At 40.3% G+C, this 21117-nt stretch overlaps 1 protein-coding gene across 4 annotated transcripts in view; it reads right to left on the reverse strand.

Moving 5' to 3' along the window:
• Positions 1-5633, reverse strand: part of MBP (myelin basic protein) — a 120139-nt gene extending 114506 nt beyond the window's left edge. The window contains exon 1 of one of the 4 annotated variants that reach the window (XM_055799463.1): positions 5478-5633. The gene's annotated coding sequence lies outside the window, so the exon portion shown is untranslated. Of the gene's footprint in view, positions 1-4734; positions 5105-5169; positions 5265-5477 lie in introns of those variants that run through there. The other 3 variants (XM_055799464.1, XM_005240306.4, XM_027790830.2) reach the window with 3 other exon arrangements.
• Positions 5634-21117: the final 15484 nt, after the last annotated feature.

The raw sequence follows: 21117 nt of genomic DNA on the forward strand, positions 1-21117 counted from the left end.
GAGAGTGACTGATATTTCCTGGACAAAAAGAAAATTTCTTTAAAAAAAACCCCAAACCAGCAGCAACCAAACACAAAAACCAAACTTTGGAAACAGCTGGCAAAGCCAAAAAATTTAAGTAAGTGCTATTTGTTCTTCAGAAGTTAATGAAGTTTCTAATTATCAACATAACTAACTTCACAATTATTTACGACTGTTTATTTACTACTATATATTTACTACTACCCAAAAGGCCACGTGACACAAGGATTCAATCAGGATTACATTTGATATTTGCGTGGTGATGAGATGGTAGGAGAGAGAATTTTCTTCATGTGCTACTATTACATGAAATTAACCAGAGAAACAAATACAGAAAATCCACAGAAGTTAGAATGAGATTATTAAGTAAAAAGAAATCTAAACCTAAGTGTGACATAGCCTTTAATGTCACGGAATACGTAAGATTAGACAATATCATTCTCTCGCTGGGTGAGAGCCACCTATAAAATTTCATGCAACTCTTTCCAACCGCAGGTAATTCTACAATGCTTAGCATACCTAAGAACATTTTATCTAAATTCTCAGGTGGGCAAACCCCCTAGAGAACTAGATATCAATGTCGGCATTTTAATTTATAACTTAGTCAGTTTCACCATATTGTGCTCCTTTAGTTGGAACGCAGCATTCGCGTGTCCTCTCATCGGGGTGAGAAGAGTCTGCCTGCAGACTGATTAGTACAGCAAGACCCAGAAGTACAACTGAAGGCTACAATAATACCTCTCTAATGTAATATCCACTGAAGTCAGCCACTGCCTTTGGCAATTGGATCGGTCTCTCAGACATCAACTTGTTCATTTTATGCCGGTTATCTAATTAGGTCCAAATCAAGCAGTTTGTGCAGAAGGCTGGGTGCCCCAGAAAATGGGTATTAACACAAGTAATATGCAAATAAAGTACCAGAGCCTAGTTTTATCTGTCTGAAACTCCAGTTGTGTAAGTTATTCGAGCAGTCAAGCTCTAAAGTACATATTCTTTTTCTGATTATTCTTCCACTGATTGTTAACTTTCTTTTTAAAATATGTACAAATTCAGGCTTCTTCAGAAATGACAGTGTCCCACTGATTTTTTCTTGGGAAAAAAGCACCTAACAATTCTGGACAACTGTAATGGCTTTTTCCCTTTCCATCTTCAACAGAGCATTTTAAAGAAATCAGACAAACATCTGTTTTACAAAAGACTATCAACTGGCTATATTCAAAACTGCATCTAGAAGTTCCTGACCTACTGCTCTTCATCACCGGTGTCCTTTAAGTAAGAGCCTCAGCACAGAAAACACAGATCACAGCTTCAATGGGACATCTTGCCTGAGAGAAAAATTATTCAGGTAATTAAACACCACAGGACTGGGCACTTTACCAATGATCCAGAAGACTGTGCTATTCTTTAATCCATGATGCAGTTTACACTTCAAACCACCTGCACGCAACACCAAAGTCTTAAACAGCAAACTTTCCAGCCTTCTCCCCATTAAACACTGGTTACACTTTCAGTGTTTTAGCCCAAGAATACTAGATTTCACGCACAGTAGTCCATATACTGTGCTGACTGTCAAAACTTGTTACTTTCTCATGTCAATTAAATCAATGTAGTTCTGATAAATAAAAATCTGAACCAAACTGCCCAAGTTCTAATAGACGAGCACTCATCTATTTTCACAGCGATTCCTTTTCGCAGGTAAGAAGTTAACAGAAAACAGGTAGCATACCATTTTGAACACTTAACAACTTTTGCTACTTATGCTGCAAGTAAGTATGAGACGTGGATTTCAGTTTAAACTGCCTTCTCTCAACCGTTTATAATGAAAGTGTTTCTTTAGTCTTAACAATCACATAGCAGAGTAATTAAAGCCTAAACTATAATGATATGTTCTATTTGATGGAATAAATAACTGAAGTGGCTATTTCAACCATATGGGTAATTTATATTGAGTACTGAATAAAAACATCAAAAAAAAGAGTGAACAGGAAATTTGTGCATGCTCAGCAGTACTGAGACTCAAGCATCTATTTCCCAAATTCCAAGTTTCTCAAGGCAACACCAAAAGAGAACACTGTCATTCCCCTAAGATGGGTTGATCTCTTGCCTGATCCTACCACTACCACTCCATGTACCTTCATTTGTAATCCAACACAACATTAACATTCATCTTCTCAAACTCTCAGAACTGGAAAGAACTGGACGCATGTCCCAATTATGTCATTGATTCACAGGGTGACTGACGTCATGTTTTGGTGGTTGTCATGCCTTGAAAACGGATTTAATCCTTCTCTGCATGTGCAGGGTATTTTGAGTCCATGATTTTTATAATTCTGACAAACTTGTCTTTAAAAAGGATCTAAGGCCTTAGCTGGCTAGAAATCCAAGTATCATACGGGAGCTGACCTTTTGGAGAATAAAATCTAATGCAAGAACAATTCTGACATGAGAATGTTCATGAACACACACAATTTAGCAACGAAAAATACGAAACTATTTTTAAGTAATGTGCTGCAATTTCTATCGCAAAGAAAAGGGTCTGTAGTTGGCCAAAATTTATCACTACAATAATGACCATAACATTCACTACCTTAATCATAGTAATTATCATTGTAAAACAGGGGCTTTGAAAGTTTGTGTACATTCTTTAGTTGCACAGTATGGCATAAACTCTCAATTTCTACTCTTAATTCTCTACTTATTATAAATCCAGGGAAACTGACAAGACATGACTTTTTATTCATGCCTTTCTTCCAGCTCAGTGAAAATGAATTTGAATCCACTTCATTAGGATACGTTAGAAGAGCATAACCACTCTTTGCCTTTTTTTTGTTTGTTATGTTATAAATATCAAGCTTTATTTCAGGTGGATTATCTCAGAGCATAGCGCATGAACATTGCTTGGAAAATTAATGTATGCACGAGCCTCCGCAAACTAGAAATCTCCTTCTGACCATCTTATTAGTGATCACTAACACCTGTAAAACTCTTCACCTGGTTACGTATGTCCCCAGATACCTTTCTATTACCTTAGTAAAAGTCTACATAGCTTCAAGAACTACTGTGTAAGAGCAAAATAAAAAAAATCAACAATCTTTGTGTCTGTCAAGCACAAAGGGAGCGCTTCTACCCAAGGGAATCCTTGAGCCATAGCTACTTGGAGAGAGTATTCTGGGGAAGCATCACTGCAATCCTTCCCTATCGTGGTCCTCTCTAGGCACCTGCTCTTGGCTGCTGCCAGTAGAAATGTTGGTATATCCTGGTATGGAGTTTTTAATATTCTCATAGGTGCTCCTTGGAATAATTCAGGATGCATACAGGCAGTGCTGATGTAAACCACAAAAAAGTATACAATCCATGAAGCTCCAAGAGCTTTGACAGAGTCAAACCAGTTACCACTAACTACCCTAAGCCCATTTAAAGACTTCAGAGAACTGGTTCCTACTCAACTGCCCAAAGTAATCAAGTCATTAACACAAAAGAGGACTGTTCTCTTACTCTGTTATTATTTACCTTGACTGACAGGGAGCTTCATCATCCTTCCAGCCAGGTATTTCAAGGCTTCAGACATAACCACCCCTCAATCTACAGGTTAACTTGTCTGCATCTGTGATCCAGCAGCACTCCACAGACACAAAATTATATTTCTTAATCTCAACATTCCAAAAATAATTAGGGGGGTTAACAGAAACAAAGCAGTGAAATATACATGCTGTCGCTCCTGACCACCCCAGACTCAATTCTGAAAAGGGGGGAAACTTCTTAACGAGAAAGCCTTTATTCTCACAGTTTCTGCATGTATTTTTTTTAAACCAACATTACCCCAAAAGTAGCCTCTGATATACTGACGGACAAACCCCAAACGTAGCATCTGATACACCGACGGACAAATGTGATGCCCACAGGAAATACTATCATGACTGACCTACTTAAAATTACAAAAATACATGTTTACGTTCTTCCCAAGACAAATCGTGCAGCGATTTTCCAGAAGTCCCCACGGGCACACGAAGGACCTGGCACTGCCGCCGCCTCAGCCCACCGCACACTGCCCGGGTCACCGTCAGCACTGCCACCCCCCCGGCCCCGCGCAGCCGGTGACACGGCGCCAGCGGCACGGCAGCTCCAAGCCGAGCCGGGCCGGTGAGGGGCGCAGGTGGCGGGCCCCGGCGGCGGGGCGCGGGGCAGGCCGGGCCCGGGGGCGCTGACAGGAGCCGGGGCGGGAAGCCTCGCAGCGGCACCCCGCAGCCGCCGCCCGGTTCCCGCAGGGCGCGCGCCGCGCTTTCCTCACACCAACTTCCAAGGGAACGCCTGGCGGGAGCCGGGCGGCGGGGCAGCACCTGCCCCGCTCCCCCAGCTCTCCGCCTTCTTCGCACCATGAGGTAAAAAACAGAAGGGGCGGGGGGGGGGGGCGAAGAAAAATGAAAAAGGAGAAGTTGGCCGTTTCTGTTTAAAACTCCGGGCACGGCCACGATGTGAAACCGGAAGCCCGCGGTACCCGCTGCGGGCCTGCCGCTGCCGCACACCGCCCCTCCGCACCGCCCCGGCTGTAACGCGCCGCCCCGGGCGCCCCGCGCCCCTCCGCCGCGGCGACGAGGAGGAGACCCCCCGCGAGGCCGGGCCGGGCGGCTCTACCCTGCCCCCCCTTCCCCTCCCCAGCTGTCCTGCCGACGGTGGCGGGCCCCCCCGAGCGCCGCTCGCCCTATCCGCAGTTACCTGTCCCGGAGGCGGAATCAAGGGCAGAAGGGAGCCCAGGGGCTACCTATCGCTGCCCGTCCGTGCCGGCGCCACCTGCTCCAGGTGTCCCGCAGCGCCGCCCGCTCTTCGCCGAGCCCCCTGCGGCCGTCCCGCCGGCGGGGAGGCGAGGCACACACGGCGAAGAGGAAGAGAAGCGAGTCGAAACGCTGCCCCCGCCCCGGGTGAGCCGCTGGCTCTACCGCCTCCCTCCCCGGAGCACAACAACAACAAACACGGCGGAGCCCGGCGTGCGGGGCGTGCACGGCCCCGGAGCCGGCGGCGCTGGGGGGGGAGGCCCGCCAGGCCCGCACGGCCTGCCCCGCTCCCCTCCCCGCACGGCTCCCCTCCGCGAAGCCGCCGGCAGAGAAGGGGGAAAAAAACACCAAATAATAAAAACAGTAAATCACAACGCACCCGGCGTGTCCTTCCTGGGCTGCGTGCAGCGGAGGCAGCCGGGGTGCGAGAGTGCAGCACCCGCCCCGATCCCCGCCACCCACCGAGAGAGGCAGGGACGGAGCCGGGAGTGGGGGGGGGGGGGGGACACAACCCCCGCGGCGAGGAGCGCGCGTGGGTCCCGGCCGCCACCGCCCCACCGCGCTGCCTCCGCCCGCCGGCGAGCGCGGAGCTCCCCCGACTCCGCTCGGTGTCGGCGCGGTGCCGTTTGTTCCCTGGCTTTCTCCTGCCCCCGACCCTCCCCGTGAAAGCACAGCGGCCCCCGGTACCTGCGCGGAAGGTGCGCCCCGGCGGCTGCAGCGCCGCCCGGCAGCCGCCCCCCACCAGGAAGCAGCAGCGGCGAGGGCAGCCGCCGTGCCCCGCACCCCGCCGGCGGGGGGCGGCAGGACGGGGGCCCCCGAGGGCGAGGGGGGACACGAGAGCCCGTTACCCTGCGCCGGACGGGTACCGCTCTCCTGCCGAGTAAGGGAAGCGAGCGGGTTTGGCCCACGGGCGCCGGGTTTGGCCACGGCTCCGGCGAGCGGAGGCGAGCGGTGGCAACCTGCCTGCCGCGGGCCGGTAGCTCGCCCCTATTACTTGGCCTGGGGCGGGTTAAGACACCCGACTCCTGGGAAGGAAAAGCTTTCCTGTATAACATATAATATATTCCTACATATACCCAAAGCCACGCACCCGCCGCCCGTGCCGTGCCGGGGCAGAGCCCGCCCCCCGGGGCATAGCTCGCTGTCCCACCGGGAACCGCGGCTACGGAGCAGCCGCCCGCAGCCCCGCGACTCGGTACCGCGTTAGCGTGAGACGCAGGCGAACTGCGGCCGCCTCCGTGGGAGCAAGTTTGAGAGCATGAACCCCGGGGCAGGGGCTGTTCGGGGTTCAGAGCAAAGAGAAACCGTCTGTTGAATTTCATCGGACATTCTGGGCGGCGGGGGGGCAGCTCGCTTTTATGAGGGCCAAAACGCAAAAGTAGGAAGTAAATGTATAGATGACTGCTTTTTTAAGAAGTCACTTCATTTGGAAGGTTCGTTGGTGATTACTGTGTTTATCTGTTGCACCTGTCAAGTGTATCTCATGTTCAAACCTCGACAGATGGAGGGTTACTACATCAGGTAGCCATTACTTCGTCAATACATATGGTCTTTTTTGGGTTGCTGTTTATCTTTGAAGGTGGAGGAGGTTTCAGAAAAATATTTTGGGCCAGATTATAAGTGCTATGTTCTTATGGCTAAACAGTTATTTGGATAAATATTTCCAGCCTATGAAAGGAACATCCTACCATTAATTCCTTATGGTGGAAGAGACAAGTTTGTAGTGTGGGTCTTTATTGTAGGTATGAAGACTACCTACCGTACATCATGCTAAAACCTGAAGATGAAATGCTGAAGTGTGAGTTAAAAAAGATCACAGAAGGAAGGAAGTATTGCAGAGGAAAAGAATAAATGGAATATCGCCATTATGAGCAATTCAAAGTCTGGAGATTTTAGATGAAGAATGCAGAAAACACTGCTTTGAATCAGTCTCTTTCCTCACACTCCACTGGCAAAAAGAGATCGCTTTCTTTTCTTGGAAATTTGAGGAGCACATTAGCACATTAAATGAGTTTGATAGTTAAGCTTTGTGTGTGTGTTTACTTTTAAATGGTAACTTTCATACAAAGCGTGACAGAAAGAAACCAATATTTATCAACTTCAAAAGACAACACTTTTTCAGGCTTCAGGTGGTCATCTCTTCCTTTTTTGCTTAAAATCTCAGGGGAAAATTAGATGCAAATTCTCATCTGATTGCCCTCTCAGAATGTAGATTAATAAATCATGTTAAAGAGACTTTATGTGTAGCTTTGAGATAGAATAATTATCCTGCAGGCAGCGGGTCACATATTTAAACTGTGAACATATCTTGGCATACAGATGTGGATACATAAATTATACATTTATATATATATATATATATAAATACCTCTGTGTATGTGTGTGTCTACAAACAATTATGCACAGTTACTGTTTTGAGGCCTAAAGGTGTGAGGAGAGTCACAACTGCAGAATGTGAATGGCCATAAGGTATGTGGGGGAAAAAAGAACTGGAAATATTATTGCCTTCATACAGCTGCATTATATGGCATAGCTGCATCAGCTCTTTCAATGTGCTGAACAATGTAGCTTCCCTTATTGTTTCAGGATTTTTATATGTAGGCAGATGTCAGTACATTCATTTATGTATTCTCAAAAAAATTAAACTTCTGTAAAAACACTAGAATCACTGGACAGCACTGGTACCTAGAAATGTAGACATTCTGCTTTGCCCCTTATAATTCTGCTACTGATGAATGCCAGCTCCTGGAGACTCTTCACAAAGAAAGCAAGTGTTTATGTTCAGCAGCAATGTGTCCAGTTCAGGTCTACAAAGCCAGCAAAGCCAGTATCATTTCTCCCTCTGTTTGCTGCCTGTTGCTTAGAGAAAAGAAAAATGTTGTCTTCTTTTTAAAACATTACACAAACACTATTTCACCCCTACTCTTTGGGCCACTGTAAAGAGCTCTACCTGAATGAACAACAGTATGAAAACAAATGACACAGGGAAATTAATCTTGATTTTTTTTATTTAACTGTCCAGTAAAAATTGCTGGACAATTAATTAACTGTCCAGTAAAAATGAGTCAAGTATAAAGTGTTTCTTTATGCGAATCAGAGAAAGGGAACGGAAGGAAAGCAGAATTTGCACAATATTTCATATGTACTTTTGTACTGTAATTGGCTATTTATTATTCCTAATGAGAAACAGTTGACCTGGTTGGCCAACAGGTTAGACTTATTAGGGAAACTGTGGTTTGAGTGTGAAAGCCTCATCATGGGTAACCAGACCAATGTCATACAAACTCAAAGAATCATTTAACTGAAATTCACAGGATGCCACTGAATTAAGAACAGCTATTCAATCTCAAGAACTGAAAATGGCAAACGGCAAAATGCTGTAATGAGGAACCATCATTCAGACAGCAGTGATTGCTGATGCAAGATTAACAACAGCAAGACCTACCTGCAGAGGAAACATACTCTAGACCCAATTATGAACTCGTGACATTTTTCATGAATGGACCTTTAGTGAACTCCAGATGATAAAACTTTCATTTAAGTCTTAGAATCAAGTCTTCCTTATAAAGACTTATGAAATTGCTGTATTTCAGAAAAGCTTTTATTATGTATGAATTCTTGAAAATAACAACACAATGCTTACTATACTTTTATAAGCAGAATCAAAATGAGTTCTTGATGCTTTTTCTTCCAAGAAGACTCCAAGAGCATCATCTCAGAATGTGCTTGTCTGAGTAATCTCAGACTATGTATGTAGGCAAACAGAACACCATTATCTGCAGGTGCTGAGATGTCTCACAAACTGGGAACTATGTGTTAGTAACTGATGAATCCCAAAGCAGACTTGGTTGCAGAGAATTTCTGATATGGTCGTGGTGGCTAAACTGTAGATCTCTGCCAAATATTTAAAAAAATGGTTCAAAATATGTCCTTCCTCAGCAAATATGTATGAAAGGGGCACTGAAAAAGCCACTGTTTCTGAAGCCTTTGAGTCTTAAAAAAGCTGCGTTCTTATTTTCTAAATGAACCTTCAGAATCGAGGAGGTCTTCAACCAAAAGGGGACAGATCCTCTCCAGAAATCTTGCCAGAACTCATAGTTTCTTACTGCCTGTGGGTATTAAAGCATATGACCTCATTGTAAATACTCATGGGAAAGAAAATCTTTCTCCTGGTAAATTATGATTCCTTGCTGGATGAAGACAGCAGTGGATGAATGACAATGTAATAGATATTGACAGTCCTTGCAAATAGTATGTTATATCCTTGCCTGAATGAGAAAGAAATAGTTTACAGAAATACTGGCATTTAAAGATCTGAGTGATATTACATTTTAGACTAGAAATAACCTAACAATGATCAAACAAGAATTGTTGTACATAATTGTTACCTAAATATTTTATCTTCAAATTCTAAAGCATTTTTCAAGAGATTAGCATTACTTTTATGACACCATCAATATCCTATTTGCTAAAAAAATGATCAAAAAATGGTTGTAGTTGCACAGGACTGTGAAGATGAACACAGCAGACTTAAAAACTCGTTTTCTCCATTTTGTAGGGTTTTCATCTCTGTCTAATCGTTGCCTCTGACAACCCAGTTTTCTGTAAAACTGATCATCTCACAGGATATTTCAAACAGATCCCATGTTCTGCTGCAATATTGGTCAAAAAAGTCCTATGATAAAAGGAGGTTTTGCTCTTCTGCTTCTTCTGACACAAACATTCCAACTAATGGAAAAGTTAGTAGAAAATATTTGTGTGTATAGGTGCTATTAAGCATGTTTCTGTTTTTCACTAGCACTTAATCAGTAGAGAAGACATGCTTGATGTCTGCAGTTAGTTTACAAATGAATAAATGGAAAACAAGTCTGTGTATAAATACCTCTTCACTTACACATATTAAAGTGACTGTATTCTCGCTAATTACTTACAGATGCATGCACACATACATATGATGCATGTATATCCCTTTTTTCTTAAGCCATGATACAGTGTGGTAAAGGTTTCTGTGGGCAGATGGAAAGCTAACTTGAAGAGGGACAGAAATGGATATATCCAGGACTTTACCTACTTTAAACCTCTGTTCTCATTTTGCCTTTTCCACATATTACACTTTGGCTCTTACACTGCATGTTCTTCAGAACTGAGGCTTCTCTGAGGGATGACCAGCACACTTCCTCTGTTTCAGTGTTTTTAAATTAGCAGTCCTCGGGCAGCTCAGTGTCAGAGGAAGTTCTGACTGTCTGTCTCTCTATTTGCAATATCTATTTTCTGAATCCAGCACCTGTAGCGTGTTGAAGTGCTGATTTGTTTCTAATGCCAGTTTATGGGAGCCATTTGGATAAATCATCTTTATTCCAGAGGCATGAAAGCTCAACTGCCTATTGCACTGAACTTGGAAACAAATGTTACATGTGGGGCTGTCCACTTGGAAGACCTTTTATTTTTCCGTATAAAAAAAAGGAAGAATGCTTTTGCTCTCTTTTAAAAAAGAATTACAAGTCTCCAGCTGAAAGTTTCCAAAAAAAGTAATTGGAAAAAACCAGGTTTTAGAACATAAAAATGGATTTTGTGTACTTACCAGTAAGAATGATTGCCTGGCTTGCACAATGAAATAGCTTATTTGTTATCCTTTACATAATCATAAGATTCTGATATTTGAATTTAAAAATTCATTTTTATAAGTGAAATAAACAATGTATTAAAATATGTGATATAATATGACAATATAATTTGTTTGTTACAGTGTAATTCTTGAAATGAAAATTTGAAAAGTCTAAGATTTGTATTACATGAAATTTGTGATCATCTGGCTCTTGAATTCACGGCATTTTGAAACTAAACCACGGAATGCAGATGAAATATGATGTGTCTTTACAGGAGAATCTAATATGTGCTCAGATCAGTTTTACACTAAGTAAAACATATTCTTTAAATCTGAAACATTGTAGCCATCATTATGTTTTCTGCTGTTGTTGAAGAGAGAAGTTACAGTCACTGTGTGGGCAGACATCTACAAAACTCTGCTTTATTGCTATTCAGCGCGGTTCCAATGAGAGGAAGTCAACCAGTCGCACACATAAAACATACTCCAGAATGCCTGAAGACAGCTGCGGCAGCATCAGCATAGAAACACCAGAAAACATTTCTACTAACTGAACTGGGGCCTTCCCCTTTTCACTGTTTCCTCTCCTACTACAAAAACAATCACATTTTGCAGCTGGGCTTCAGCTTCATGGAAATCATGCCTTTTTTTCTAGTTTGGTTTTGCATAGTCTAGAGGGATTTGAAAACAACAAGCAGTTTTCAGTATAAATCTATGCAAAGTGCACAATTATAGGGCATGTACCTGCTTGCACTGCCTTCTCTTTTTCTCCACTGGGAAATACTTTTCTTTCTCATACATGGCAGTGTGCTAACCAGTCTCTTATCTTTTCTTTCAGCTGGAGCAGATTAAATAGCTAGTGCAATGTAAATAAGAGGGAATTCTATCAGCTATGCTTACAATGCTTGTTAATGAATTGCCCATAACTTTGTTCTGCTACTGACTTTAGCTGGAGTTGTCAATGTGTAACATTCCCTCCCCCAAATTCTACATTTGTAGAGTGTTTAAGTTAACAAATTGAAGGTGTACAACAAAAGGAAATTATTTGCACCTGGCAAGTTTGTTTTTGGAAAGGAAGATACAATACCCTGGCAGGGTCTTGTGTCACTGCAGTGAAAGAGGCTTTCAGTACCAGTTCATTCCTTTGCACATTGCTTAATCCTAGAGTTTATCGCAAATTCAGAGATGGTGGATAGGAGGATGATTCAAACCTCAATCAGAAAGTGCTTCAGGTTTATACACCTGATAAATTTAACCATAATAAAAGACTGCTATTTAGACTGGCTATGAAAAAGGCTGTGAAAATAAGAACAACGGAGAAGTCTGAATCTGTTAAAACAGATATAATATTCAATAATCCTTGTTTTCATGAACAGTGGTAGATTGGATAGCATTGTCTTCAATTCCCTTATTATTTGCATGATTTTTTTCCACACACCAGTCTTCGGGAGGCTTTCTTTGCAGTCACAATGCAACAAGACTCAACTTTGAGAAGCCAAGGCCTCCAAACATTCAGATGACACAGGACTATCCTGGAAGTTTTAAAGGGGCTTGAGCAGGTTAATTACTATCTTGCCTCCACAGCCAATACTGAAAACTTCACCTCAGATCAACTGTGGAGCTGACTAGGCCAAACTTTTGATTTCTTGGCCAAGACAAGGCCAAGACAAATGTAAGGTATGATAGGCCAATGCTACCAGATACTCATTTTAACCTGCATGGTAGATCTAAATTCTAAATACTACTAACCCTTGTGGATTTTTAGATGTATGTCACAAAACCTAAGTTGGCTTGTTTGTTTTTGTATGCAGAAAACAACCTTCTGTACAATCCTAGTATAAGAAATAGTTCAAAAAATATTTTGGAGTGGTCTAAGGGTATAGCCCACATAAATTCTTTTCCCAGATAATGGAAATTTGGCAAAATGGTAGATTGTCAAAGCTGAGTCTTCCAATGGGTAGCGTTGACCACCTAGCAATACTTGAAGGTGTGTCTATGATGTTCTCTGTTGCTAATTATCAGGTATTTCACAATATATTTGATATTAATGTATTGTAAAAAAAAATATATGCAGTCTGGAAACAGGAGTGAAAGTATCCAGCTTTTCCCCAAAACATACTATTGTATAGTTTTTAAGAGATTATTTAATCTCTGTCATGATGCAAACCATACAGTTTCTTCATATTTAGTTGTCTTATATATTAAAGCTTCCTCTTGAAAGAAAAAGAATAGGCAGCTCAGAGACAGCACTAGTCTACCATATTCCTGGTAAATTTCTCCATTCCTGATAAGCTCTAGTTACTAGTACAAAACTTCATTTTCATTAACAGTTACCCTGAAAAAAAATTAATACATAGGAAATTAAAAAATAAATTAACTGGGTGGTACAAAGGAAGGTGGCAGTAAGACGAGCTAGAGTTAAAAAAGAGAAGTTATATAACACAAAAAAGAGAAGGAAAATAAAACATTTAAAAAAAAAAACTTAATTCAGAGACAACTGAATTGAGTAGGTAACAGAAGATAGAGGGCTTAGTGTCTATTCCATGGAATTAAGATTTGCTTGAGCATAATTGCCAATGAAAATAATTCATAGGTCAGAGTTAATTGATTCTGTGGGAAAAATAATTAATTGCCAGTGATTACTTGGATTTATCTTGTCAGATGAGCTGTATCTGATTTTTAGCTACTGTTACTCTTCATTGACAAATAGACTAATTTAAAACTTTACTTATTATTAGCTAGTTTTGCAGCTTTTGCTAAGAATACTTTAATATTATGAGACTAATTAACAGTTATGACTTGGTGAAGCAGAGAGTGACTGTATTTGTTGGTGCAAATTTGTTTCAAGGAAGAAACCCTAAACTTTTCTATACTGCAGACTGAGCAAGAGGAAGAGCTATGCTTATGCAAGTTCACTTTTTTCATAATCCAGTTAAATGAGGTGTTTTCTTCTACATATAAGCTACTACGATTTGTACATGTCCACTGCTTCACATAATGGTCATTGGCACAAGTAGTTAAATAGGGGGTTTTGAGAGTAGGAGCTTAAAATGGGCTCTTTAGTCCATTGTAGGCCACCTGCATAAATGACCTGATCTGCAGTAGCAGTGCACTTCAGCAACATCCAGTGTGGTATCAGTGGGGATTATTGAATGTGTAGATACCAAAGGAAGATTTGGGACTCAGATGCGTTTCAACAGGGACACACCCTACAGTTATATGTCTGGATTCCTTCCTGTTTAATATGAGCTAGATAAAAAGGATGCCCATAAAATAGGTGGAGGATGCCAATTGAGAAAGGATGCAAGTAATTTGATAGGACACAATGAAAATGAAAAACTTGAAGAAATTAAACTGTAAACTTTCCTGGGCAGTGCCTTTAGGAAAGGGAGAACAAAGGTATTAACACAAATGGGGAATAGGCAGCAGTACTGTAGGAAATGACTGGGGTGTACAACTACACCATTCACTTCCTCAGAGAAGCTTGGGGGGTGAACCTGTAAATCCTCCTGTGTATAAAGTATTTTTCTAAGCAGGACAAGTAAGGGCAGAAAGACAGTAATTTCGTTTGCAGCAAAGGAGTTTAGAGTTGGGGAACACTACTGAAAAGCATGGGGTGAAGTACCAGAATGAGCTCCTGTGGCCGCAGACATGTTCTGCCTGCAGCGATGCGCAGGTACAGTCCATGATCTCCCCTGGGGCTGCTTCTTGATGCCTCTGTAGTTCTCAAACTCTGACATCTGCAGTGCTGATGGCATGCATGCCATAAAAGTGACACAAATGATCTTTTTGGTAGTTCAAAATATCCTGATGAGGACTAATCAAAAGGCACAGTGGTGCTCACTGCATTAAGGAATGCAACCATGCTGCGAGCCCCCAGCTTACTACTGGTACTTACAGCTGTGACAGTACGGAGGAAATGTTGAGTGGCCCAAATAGCTGGCAAAGTTTTCTGTAAGATCAAATATTGGGAAGAAATCTTTTTGTTAAATTTCTCATGCAAGTCCAGGGTAAGGTTTTAGCGATACTAGCTGAAGGAGCTATTTGTCAGATTAAGTGTCTTCTTTCTACCATTTTTTTCTTGAGTAGAACCGATTTTTGAAGATTTTTCTTAAAACTGGTAATCAAAATGAGGTGAAGACTAAGCATTGGAAAAAAAAATACTGTGCACAGTTATGCTATCTCTGCTCCAGTACTAGTTGTAGCTAAAACAAGGATGTTTGTGTATGTAAATGAATGCTGTTAAGCAGAGGGGTGACAGCAATGTTGAAGGAGCAACACTATCTACTTAAAATGACTGACTATGTACTGTCTTTGGTTACTGGGATAAAACATCTAGTGTTCAATGTTTTAGAAGGATGCCCTTTTTCTAAAATGAAGAAAATGCGAAGTATACTGTTGTTGTACTGCTTACCCAGCTGTGGAAAGACTGAAGTTTGATGCATCACCAAGAGAGATGACGTAAACTAGAAACTTGGCATTTCAAGGGAAAAAAATACTTAACAGGGAAAAGAGAAAAAAAATGCTAGTTGATTGATGGCTGAATTACAAAGCTGAATTTCCAAGAAGAAACAAAGCAATTGGAAAACAAACAGATCAAGATATTTTTTAAATTTGCTATCAGCACCTCCACTGGGGAACAGCCAAATTCACTGAGTCAATGAGTTTAGAATTAGCGTGGGTATATTCATAAACTGTAGTATATTTTAATAATTTCATAAAAATAGTAAAATTTGATGTTTCAGCCCAGAGCATTCAGTTCTGTGTATATGTTCAGAAAAGTCTTTGTAAGTTAATAAACCTGTGAAGGCCAACATTTATAGTTATAGTTTATAATTATATAGTGATAGTTGTAAATTATTGGAAAAATGAATCACAGCTGAACAGCTGCCAGTGGCTGAAACTATCCCAGTAAAATGCCAACGTGAGAAGCTTTTTGTAGACCAGGTTTATCTATGGTTCAGCCTGATCCCAAGGAAGTCTTTGTCTGAAAATAGCTCAGTTTCAGTCATCCTTACTATGCTAACACTACATATGTTGTCTTCAGATTACCTTCTGTAATGTTTCCTTCCCATGTCATAAACCATTGCATATCTTTCATTAAATTTTGGGTTTGGTACAAGAGTGATTGTAGGCCATGGGCTGGTTTCTCTTCCGCAATTTTCCATCAAGCTCATTGAAAACCTGAAAAATTCAAAAAAATCTTAGAAGTTAACAAAACAAAAAGTGTTTTTCTAGTTATATTTTAAACAATATTTGAATTAATGAATGCAATAAGAAACCGCTAAAATAATTTTAAAATAGCCATTTTAAGATGATAAGAAAAAAAAATTATTCACCACACTTGGAAATCAACATGATTTACTGTTCTATTTTGAACTTTGTTGAAAGATAAGTTTTGTGAAAGTATTACTGTAAATTAGCATGTCGTGGAACCACCAGTCTGTCCAGAGCAGCAGAAGACAGTTGTAATTTTTTATTAGTAATATAGCTGGTGCATAATTTTTACATCAAGTGTCAGTATTTCACAGCATGAGAAAATGATGTCTTCAGAAAGGACATATTACAGAGTGAAGAATATTAAAGTGTTCTACTGTAGAAAGACTATTAAGGGAAAATGTGATTTTGATGACAGTAATGACCCATCAATCCAAGTTAAATCAGGCACGTATGTAATACCATAACAGACCCTTAGATGGAACACCTCTATATATTACAATATCTGGTTTTACAGGTAACATATACCTCACCCACATTACAAATATCTCAGATTAAAATTCTTGGAGAGTTGAACTTCACCAAAATGAAGGTAGGTTTATAGTATGAAGTTAAAAGGTCTGAAGGCAGTTATTTGCTTATTGAGTATATAACCTGGTAAAACTGACACAAATCCTTAAAGGGCAAGGTAGGGATGACATTGTGAGATTATCCGTGCCCTTAATCCTCCCTGCAAACATCTGCAGAGCTATCTCTTTATCCTCCTTCCAGTTGCTTTAATGCCTTCAATTGCAATAATGTATATATTAAAAAAAACCCAAACGATGCAAAAACCACACACAGTCCCCTCCCCAAATAAAAACACCCACCCGCAGCATGACTGTGGTTAAGCTCTTGGTGTACTGAGAGAACTGTCAGGCAAGCTGACCGATAGTATTTGTTGCCTCCTTATACTCCTTCCCATCTGCCTGTGTCCATCTGCTGTCTTGTCTATTAAAATCTTTTTTAATAGTCACCATCTTTTACTTTCCTGTTCAAAACAGCATTTAACACAAAAAGGCCTTGAGTTCACCGTGGCATTAATAAACATTATTACAGCTAGGACACTTCTCTTATAGCGTGTGGGTTTTTTTTTTTCCTTTTGACTACATCTGTTTCTTATGCTGCAGGATTGTAGTTCATGAAGATCTTTGAAGAATTCTGTACTATCTACATTTTTAATGAAAATGCCTACTTACTGCTGGTTTGGCACAAACTAAGGGCTTCAATACAATCTAATTTATAGCTGGATGGGGGGAAAAAAATCTGTTTTAACATTGAGCAAACCTATTTAGTTCATAGTTATTAGTTAGCTCCTGTTTTTCCCATCAAACAAGACAGAAATTACTCAGATTGCTGTTTGCAAATCTTATGCATGTCTTTCAAACCTGTCAATAAATGTAAGAAGTAATGTATTTCTAGAATAGGTTTCCACACTTCCTTTGTTGAAATTAAACTGCAAAAATTAAAGGATTCCTTACACGATCGGGCCTCTTTTGCTGATTCTGAAGGCTTAACAAGCTGAGCAGAATGTCTCCAGCCTCACTGAGATCTTGTGTTTTCTTCTACTTGTGCTGAGTGCTGGGAGCAGCACTGAAAAACATCCCACTTTTTCAGTGGAAAGCATCTTTGAGTGGGGGAAGAGAAGTGCTTTGATGGGTGTTCCACTTGCAAAGAACAGCTTGCTGAATGTTATCTTGCACTTAGATGCACTGAAGCTGCCTATTCAAAGCACTATGTGACTGTGATCCTTAACTCTAAATCTGGGCCGATGTAATCAGTCCCTTTCCCTTAAGTTAATGAACAGATCTACGTTGATTTTAATGTCAGCTTAATCAGAGTGTAAGCTCTTCAGGGGGAGGAATTGAATTTTCTGTTATGTGTGGCATCCAGCCTGCTGTCAGAGATTTCATTCAGGATGATAACAGTAGTTACAAAAAAAGCTGGAAACCATTTTATTAAGTAGGGAGAAGAGTATTTTAATGATAACTTCTGTCATAAGGCTTCTGTTTAAGTGAAATATTAGGTTAAAATGAAACATATCAAGCATCAACTAATATTTATGGATACTTTACATGTCTCTCACTCAGCACTGTCTATTAATGAAGTCTTCTGTTTCTTCAATAATAGATTAATATTTTCCAATTTTACATTCTACATTATTTCTCTTGCAAAATACTAAATTTGGAAGAAAAGTCTATGTTGTAAATTTCTCTCTCTCTCTCTGTATCCATGTGTTAAATATTAGATTACAAAGTCAATAAATAATTCTGCTTTATCCAGTAACACTGAGAATTAGTGACACAGTGCACCATTATTACGTGCCTGTACTTTGAAAAAATCTCACTTTATGATTAAATCTTGCAACTTCTTAATGTGGTGTGTAAAAAAATGTAGTTTTTTTACAAGCACTCCTATTAAAAAACACTGACATTAGTTGCAAAGTTATTTACTATATAAGGTGTTGGGATAGGTGAATTTGCCTTTTGTACTACGATCTGTATTATCAAGACCCTTTAACACATGTGCATGTACTGCTCAAGAGACGTGCTGTGCTAATAGGTCTATAAAAGTGGGGTAGTCTGTCCATATTAGAAAAGTATCTAATATATGTGCACTGCCACCTGTCTTCTTCCACATAAACTGTCACAGTCATTCAATTTCAAGGCTATTTCTGAGTTAAGTCCCCAGCTTGTGTGGCCCGGTTCAATGTCTAGCTTCTGCTGAGGCTGATAATTAACTTTTCAGTTGTAACAGGCTTCAGATTGAACTACTCTGAAAAGAGGTAAAAAGAGTAGATGTTAAACTTTTCTGGGGCAAGAGATAGAAGATTCTCATTTAATTTGATATATTCTGAAATTATTTTTTTTTTATTTGAGAAAAAATGTAATTTACCTTTTGCTCTTGAAAAATGAGTCTCATTGAGGAAAAACACCAGGTATTTTCCATAATTTTTCCTACTGTTAAACGAAAAGAAGACAACTGTCATTAGGAAATAAAGAGATTATTTGGGAAAGGATAATGTGATCATCTTGATGCCTCACACAAAGTTCATGCATAACAATTAGTACCTGATGTGCCCATTAGCTATATTGATGCAGAAGATCAGTTTTATCTATTATGAAACTGTTTTCCCTCCTCCAGATCCATGAAATTGTTAAATTTGATCTTTGTACAGAATAAGATGAAAAGATGGTAGTGGAATTGTGTCAATATAGCCAATGCTTTCTGGATGCATTCAATCAAATTTAAAAATATAACATCTTAAATTTTCCATATTTCTCTCTATGTTTATGTTGAGTTCCCATGAAGAAAAAGACATTACTGGTTGAGGCTTCCTGTCATGAGTGTTTGGGACAAGTATCTCAAGGAGCAAAGAAGGCTAAAGTGGAATGCTTGTACAGTTACTCATTTTTGTGGCAGCATATATATTGGATAAGAGACCTTTCAGGGTAGTGAAATAGTGAATAGGGCTCTTTAAGCCTTGTCAAAGCCCTGGTACAGAGGCAATTAACAAACCCAGCCATTAATCAAACCTTTCTCTTCACTGCTGGGAGGGCTTATGCATATATAGTGGATTGCCCAGCAATGACAGGAGAAAATTAAAATTTGCATTCAGCCACTTATCCTGTCAGGAGCTTAATTCTTCTAGAAATTATGCTTCAGGTAGAGGACTTACGTTCCCCCAAAAAGCAAAGACTGTCTAGATGAAGCTTCTTCTGGCACTTCTTAACCCTTTGAGGGCTGAAACAATCGTGGGTATTTTAACTTTTGAAGGATGGAAAGAAGGCGCAATATCTGAAAAGCAGATCTATGAGATTTCTGTCCATCTTTACTCACAAAAGACCTTTAAACACACCCTTACAGCAACTCCAGTGGGTTCTGTCACGTGTTCTAAGCTAGATATCAATGGTGCTTGGAAGAATCAAGGTTAGTAAGTGTATATACTCAAGTGATTGCACAGTGACCAGTTTTCTGGCTCATCAAAAAGCATGAATTTTGAGATGCTACTGACTAGGTAGAAGATCAAGCCAGATTTGCTTAGAATACTTAAACAAATACTGGAAAATCATGGAAACTACTTGATAAGTTTAATGTCACTTCCTGTTCATCAGAGTCCCTGGTATAAATTATTCTTTCAGCTCTGTCTCTCAAACACTGTTTTCCTATCTTAAGCTGTTATTCAACAATACCAGCATCACCTCAGAGAAAACCTACCATTTCCACATCTGAAATACAAGATTGAATTACCTCTGCTCAGTGTGGTTTTGATGGTAGTCAGTCTGTCCAGTCTTCAAAATGCAGCTTTTTACGAAGATTTCAAGTTTTCAATATTTTTTAACCTGATCAGAAGTCACTATATTGTTATAGCGTTGAAAAGCACAAGTTAGTCTTAAATCTCTCCTAATCTCCTAGTCATGCTCTTATGCTTAAAAAAACAAATTGCACTTATAGCTTTGCTATCCTAAGACCATTAGTATGTACAATTGAATGCTTTGGCACAGAAAGTTGGAGATCAGTCACCAAAACTCATTGTCAGTCCAGGCAGTACTCAGCCAGTAGGATGCAGACAAGCACCTAGGTGTAAGTATCTCAACTACGGTTTTAATGTACAGATTGATACAGAATATAAAGTGCAGTGAAAGCTACATCCCACACTGAAACAATGCAAGCAGTCACTAAAGAGAGGAGGAAAGAATTTTACTCACTGAAGGAAAGTATTGTCTGATAGCTAGTTATATATAGGCAGTAACCCCTTGGCTAACAAAGCAATATACACATATTGAAGGAGGGGAAACAATTCTGGTTTTCATTAAGAAGAATGGCCTGATTATCTCCTGCATAAGCATGTATTAACATGAGTTTTGGAGCAAAAGAATAGGTCTGTCTGGGTGTCCTTGAAAGACTGAAGCGGGGGGGAGCTAACACACCACCAAAGGGTAGGAAGGGGAGCAGGCAGAGATGTCAGCTTACCTGAAGATGCACTGTGAGGGTGTTTCTCTGTTGGAAGTTAAAGAAGCTGTAACAAGCAAGATTTCAGCTGGAGACTACTAAGCAGAGGCAGTCTGAGACAGGAGGGAAAGACCCAAGCCCAAATGATAACTTCTCAAAACAGACATAGTATTACATGAATAAGGGAGAAAGACTTTTCTTACATAACCTTTTTTAAAGTACACTAGGCAAGTTTTTCTTTCATTTCTGCATGTAGATCTTATTTTGTAATGATTTGTAACTGTGATGGTTTGGGTTGTTGTGAATAAATGATTATATTTACATTCTACCATAATTGAGCTTGAGTGGCATTTAACCTAACCGGAAGACTGTGACGTTGCTCATCTAAAAATATCTATATACTGGGTTATGTCAACAAAATACTGTCTCCATAGTACATGCTTCTATACTCAGAGGGTAACAGAACAGACTACATTTCAGTCACACCAGTCAGGTGGAAGGTTCATACCACAG

This window comes from Falco peregrinus, chromosome 3 (genome assembly GCF_023634155.1).
Source record: "Falco peregrinus isolate bFalPer1 chromosome 3, bFalPer1.pri, whole genome shotgun sequence".
NCBI classification, from domain to species: Eukaryota; Metazoa; Chordata; class Aves; order Falconiformes; family Falconidae; genus Falco; species Falco peregrinus.